Genomic DNA, 6,554 nt, shown 5'->3' on the forward strand with positions numbered 1-6,554 from the left:
CAACCACATAATTTGAGGGTAGCACAGGTAAGGGATATTTTAGATGTTACATCTATCTTGATATTGCTTTGATTAACGGCTATGAAATATCCGAAGGGCATTATTTGGCATCATTCAAGCGGCATCGGTCTCATGCCATGAATGCAACAAGCTTATGTATGAGACCAGAGCTCTTTCTCCTGGTAAACACCATGCCATATGTTTTTATCAGGCACTAATTTGGAGGAGAATGAATCTTGAGAAAGTTATTACGTTAGAGTGCCCTAGTTATGTCAAGGTATAGAGCTGGGGGCTTCTCCATTTATACAAATATTGCTAAACATTTAATTTCAGATTCTCAGTCTGGTGGCTGATAAAAAATGACTACCAACCAAACTTGTAGCATTAAATGGAGACTTTATTTTTGGCAGCTCATCGGAGAGGGATTAATATTACTGGAATGGCTTTGTTTCTGAGCAATGCCTCCTTAAGAACAGCTTCCTCTGACCATATATTTCTATTTTATTGAGAAAAGGAAATACAGTATTAGAAATCAATGTTCTTAAAGGGTAATTTAAAGAAATCTAATCTTGGCAGATGCTGAAATATTTTCAATTTAGAACAAATAGTATTTCTGTCATCCAGTCAGCTTTTTAAAATTAGACCATTACTCCTTGATAAGTTAATTACAAAACAGAAAGAGACTCAACCAATCTAAAAAAGTGTTATTAATGAAAGCATAGAGCACATGTCTAAAAGCTGCTTTTACTGATTTATGGGTGAAATTTTACTTTTTATATGAAAAACCTTGTCTCCAATGTCTTAAATCATAGGAAAAAATGCTCAATTTTTCACCCTATCACAACTAATTTTTTACATTGGTACACTGACGGACTATTGTTTTTCTGTTCTACCATCCATTATAAAAATTGACAGCATCATAATTGAAATTATTTAAAATATGGTGCATTTAGATAATCCTTTACTTCAGTATAAATATGACTACACAAGAAATGCTGCTGCTGGAAACTGCTAGGATGAGTTACCAAAACAGAATTATTGCTCAGCAGGCCATTCTCTTCTGGGGGTAGGAAAAATGAAAAATATCATAAATTCCTTTGAAATGCAAAAAGATAGGAGGAAGGGAAGGAACATTTTTTGTTATGTTTGAGGCCTGGTCGTCTTCAGTCAAACCTCTGTGCTCCAGGGCAGATGCCCAGTATCACAGACTGCAGAAGTTTCACACTGCACACTTAGGCCCCATGCAGAAATAAGAAGGAAGCATGGAGTGTGTTGCAAGCAAGAGTTGAAGTGTATCCAGGTCTACCAGCTGAATCCTGGTCTCACTAAAATCCCTAGCAAGTCTTTCACCTCAGTGGAGTGACAATTTCACCCCAAGGAAAAGCAAGTAAAGCAAGTAAAACTCACCCCAAAAATTTCTCTGGGTGATTGACTTCATAATATCTCCCCACGGATGTCCCTGTGCTGCATGGCTGTGTTCTGTGCTTCTTGCAGTAAGAACCTGCCAAGGTGCCCAGTGGGAATCCTTCCTGGTTAGTGCTGGGGGCTAACTGCAACCCTTAGACTCTTGGACACCAATTAAAATCATAAGAAATGTTAAGGAAAAATGTTTGCAGGAGATTTCTATACTTAAAATACAGGGGGGGAAAAAAAAAAAAGCATGGGATACAGCAACACCACCACCCCCCACCCTTAGAACTTCTGAAAAACAGGTAATTTTTTAATGACATGTGAATTCTCCTTTATACAAGGCCATATTACTCCTCACATCACTACTATCTCAGAGATAACAACCGCCTATAAATTGCAACATTGCTTACCTTCCTAAATGTGGAGGAAAATTTAGGCAGACACTAGGCTTTGGCTGTACACCTCTACCCCTTCCTTTGGATGAACAGCAATGCACGTACCACCGAAAAGTGTGTAACTTTATACAGTTACATAAGAATAACCCAGGGACACAATTATCTCTATTATCAAAGAGTATACAAGCACAGTGTCCAGCATCATCTCCAGATGCTTAGCCACATCTCAGTGGACACTGTAATAGGAGAGCTAAGACTGAACAGTCTGACCATTTCTTTAAAAGTTGTACAGCAGGTGAACATCTTTTACCATGTATACCTGCAATTATGAAGGTAATTAAGTGGCACATTCCAGGTGAGCCCAAGGAGCACCTTAAATTAAATTCCTGAGCCTCACAATGTTATTGCAATTAGCTGTCTGTCTTAGTACGTTTTTTTTTTGCTTATTGCAGCTACCCTATGTGCTAGGGATGAAAAAACATAATTTGACACAAAATATTTTAAATGGTTTATTACTGAGATGAAGGCTTATTTTCATTGTTCCCAGACCACATGTTCTTTCTTTCCTTTGCTTTTAATTGCAAATATTCACTGCAGTGAGAATGTTTAAAACTTGAGAAGATATTTTATTGTCTATTGCTTGCAAAACAAAGTAAGGATGTTTGCCCCTTCTATTTAGAGGGGAAACCTATCTGGTGACGTTTGTTTTATCCTCACCTTACAAAGTAACATAGTTTAAAGACCCTTAAGGACAGGCGTGTTAGATCTGCAGTTTTGATCTGGGATCATTCCAAGCTAGACCATTTTCCAAACAGCACTAATTACCACTGTTGAACAGTTTGTATTTTGATATAAATAAACTCCCTTTCTTTAAGAGTGAACTTCTAATTTCTACAGAGGAAAAAAAGGAAGTCAGAAGTTCTATATGAAAAATAAATATAAGCTGCATTGAAAATTGGACTAACTATTTATTAGTTCACATTAACATGCATTAGGGAAGTTACTGGGAGCATGGCAGCTGCATTCTGAGCCCAGGTTTCAGTTCTGTCCCTTGCTTGTGGCTTTTCAGCAGCAGTTTCTTGAGTTGCTTCATGATGGAGCAATGTGCAAGGTCAAGTGGGAAGTGTCACCAAAGACCTGTGTTAGGGAGAATGTGGTGTCCCAAGCTAAGTCCATTATCAGAGACTGCATTTGACTCCTGTATTTATCATAGTTATTAATGTACCAGCTCAAAAGGTCAAATGACTTGCATGAGATTCTCAGTTTTTATTTGAGGAAAAAAGTGTCTCTGGCCTTGTGCTTCTGGAGAAAAGATGAAAATGTAAATGTATGAAGGCTTAAAAGTGGAATGATATTTAAAAATCATAAAAGACCACAATAAACATGAAGAATCTTTGATCTGATGTTATGATCTGAGGGGTGAATTCATGATTTTTGAGTAAGGGATGGGAAAGATGAGGATGGACAGTAGAAAAAGGTGTGGAGCAATCTTCTAAAATACAGATTATTTAAAAAGCTGTTGTCATGTTTAAAACTTGTTAAGATATTTGATTGTCTGTTGCTTGCAAAATAAAATTAGGAAGAATCCATACAGTGTTGTAGGCTATGATCTTTCTGGCTGTTATCTGACTTTAGTCAGTTGGAATTTTACTAACCAATAACTGGATACCTGTTGTTGCAAAGTAGATCCACAAAAGCCGTATCTGCCCATGTAGCACAGAATTTCTCTTCCACAAGGGCCTCAGGACCTGCTTCAGGGCTGTTTCATCTGAGTATCCTGTCAAGGGTTCAAACAGGCTTGGTGATGAAATCATGGAGTAGAAATCATGGTACCTTGCCTCACAGTGAAGTGAGGGAGGAATAGCTCTGCTGCTTGCATCGTCTGCCATTACCCAGTGGATCTCCATCTGTCAGCTGTTGCTGGAGGAAGGTTTCAGTCCTCATGTTCAACTAGAATGAAGGTGACACAGCGAGTAATCACAGCTGCAGTTGCATACTCCACTTCTGTCTTGGAGTTGTTGTACTGGCCTTCAAAAAATGGGATGCAGAGTCTCTATTTTCTACTGTGAGTTCTAAAAAATACTGCGTGATGATGGCCTGTAAGTGATTCATTTATTTTCTCAAGTTTCACTATTGGACTTATTTATAAAACTAATTTACAGTGTGTAATGCAGCTTTCATTCTTTTAATAGTTCTCTGTAACAATAAGATGGAGCGGGTTATTGGTTTTTTTTTAATTCCTGTTGTCATGGATTAACCCCAGCCAGCAACTCAGCCCCACACAGCCATTTACTCACTCCCCCACGGTGGAACGGGGGAGAGAATGGGAAGGGTAAAAGTGAGAAAACTCGTGGGTTGAGATAAAGACAGTTTAACAGGTGAAGGAAAAGGCATACGTGTGCAAAGCAAAACAAGGAATTCATTCCCCACCTCCCATGAGTAGGCAGGTGTTCTGCCATCTCCAGGAGGTCAGGGCTCCGTCACGCTTAACAGTGACTTGGGAAGACAAATACCATCACTCCAAGCATCCCCTCCTTTCTCCTTCTTGCCCCAGCTTGACATGCTGAGCATGCTGCCCTATGGTGTGGAATATCGCTGTGGTCAGTTGGGGTCAGCTGTCCTGGCTGTGTCCCCTCCAAACTTCTTGTACATGTCCAGCCTCCTTGCTGGTGGGGTGGGATGAGAAACAGAAACAGCCTCGACTCTGTGTAAGCACTGCTCAGCAGAAACTGAAACTTTCCTGTGTTATCAAAAGTGTTTCCAGCATAAATCCAAAACACAGGCCTATGCCAGCTACTACGAAGATAATTAACTCTGTCCCAGCCAGAACCAGCACACCTATGCATTCTTTTTTGTTAGATTCCACATTAATTTGCATTTCAAGTTTGCAGTGTGTCCTTTTCTTGGAAACACATTGCTCTTAACAAAGTGAATTTGTATATCATTTAGGGATCAGGGTCCTCACAGAACTTCCTGGAACTAGAACAAGTATTTTCTTATTAGTGTTTGACGTTGCTGGCAGAGAATGAAGAGAGAATTTCTCTATCAAACTTGATGACTCCAAAATTCCCTTTTGATTAGCTAGCCAGTAGTCAAATTTTAATGGGCCAAATTCTGAAGCACAGTGGCTTCAGAAGTGAAGTCTACCGTTTCTTCACAAATGCTTTTCCTTTCATATCCCCGATGTAAGGCAAAACCTCAATATCTGAGAAGTTTACAACAATTGTTTTCTGAAAATGATAAACTTAGAAAATTTTCCTTTAGTGACCATACATCCTTACTTTTCACTTTGAACCCATCCTTCGTTGTTCAGCTTCATTTGTTTGGTTCATCTATCACTTGCAAACTGATAACACCCTGGCATCCAGTCACAGCCAAGTCTTCATAATGTGAGATGATGTATAAACACACTAGTAAAATGGTGTTCCATACAAAACACAATTGTTGTTCAACACAATCCTAAAGATGACCAGAAGCTGAGGAAGGAGGAGGATTGTTGGTCAATACACTACAGTACCATAAAGCACAACAGGCTGGATTTAGCTTGGCAGTAGGTCATCTTTTGGCACATATTTTTCGTCTTAAGATTGCAGCTATACAATAAGAGATCCTCATTTGCTTCTTACATCTACTAATATTATTTTGTTCTTGTATCACAGCTGGGGAGTGTTAGAAAGTACTTGAGACCTTACTGAATAAAGCTCCTTGTGTGGGCTTGCTCCAGAAGCAGTAAGTGAAGAGCTGAAAGGTAGAAAAGAACTGCCTGAAAAAGTGGTGTGACAAAAGAAGACAATTAAAGGCAATACTGGAGCTTTTAAAGCTCTCCCACCCAGCAAATGCTGTTTCTTGTACCTTCAGTTTCATCTGCTTCTCACAGTCTGTCTATACAACCAAATATGCCTACCTTTCAAATTTATCCCAGCTTTGGTCTTGCAGCTGCAAGACCCCGTAGGGTGTGATTATCTTATTTTCTGTCTGTCGATTATGTTTAAACATATGCTAAACTGTAAAGGTCATTTTTCTAGCGTGACTCTGGAGTACACTTAATGATAGTCTTGTTACCAACTGACCTCCTGTACCTGAGAGATTAAACATCTTGGAAAAACTTTCATTGCTTGAATCCATGCCAAATCCTTCTAATGTGTGAAGGACTTTGTCACTTTTAAATTAGTGGTGTAGTGCAAATAAGGTTCAGTCATTTGATGCCAAGATGCCTGCCTGATTTTTGCAGTAAAGAAATAGGAATTCATAACCACCTTGGGAACGGCAAAAGAAAATGGATCTGTGCAATTCTTTGTCAATAGCCTAATCTGATTCCTCAGCATGTCCTGCCTGGACAAGGTTGAGTGATGCTGCAGCAGCCAGTAATGCCACAGCCATATTACCTCGCATGATGAAAAAACAGTTTCTGTGTCCATGGTTTATCATCAGAAACATAACCTCAGCTTTCAAAATAAGAGGTGTACTTTTGAAGTATTCATATTGTGGAAATTAAGGTAAATTAGACCATAATTGTAGTGTTGGTTTTAGCAACTTGTACTTATTCTACTTCCAGTGTATTTAGATTTACACATACCTGAAAAATCTTATTAGATCTACAATGGGGCTATTTTCAGGGGGTTTTTTATTGTTCCACTGGCTATTAACATTTCACAGCATGTTGCAATGCTGGCCTTTTTGATTCTATTGAGCCTTGCTGAATGGGAGTTTTTGTATCGTTTAAGCTCAATTCTTCGTACTGCCTGTATT

This window comes from Empidonax traillii, unplaced genomic scaffold, assembly GCF_003031625.1.
Source record: "Empidonax traillii isolate 1590-97213 ecotype Southwest subspecies unplaced genomic scaffold, ASM303162v1 scaffold16:size2589160, whole genome shotgun sequence".
NCBI lineage: Eukaryota > Metazoa > Chordata > Aves > Passeriformes > Tyrannidae > Empidonax > Empidonax traillii.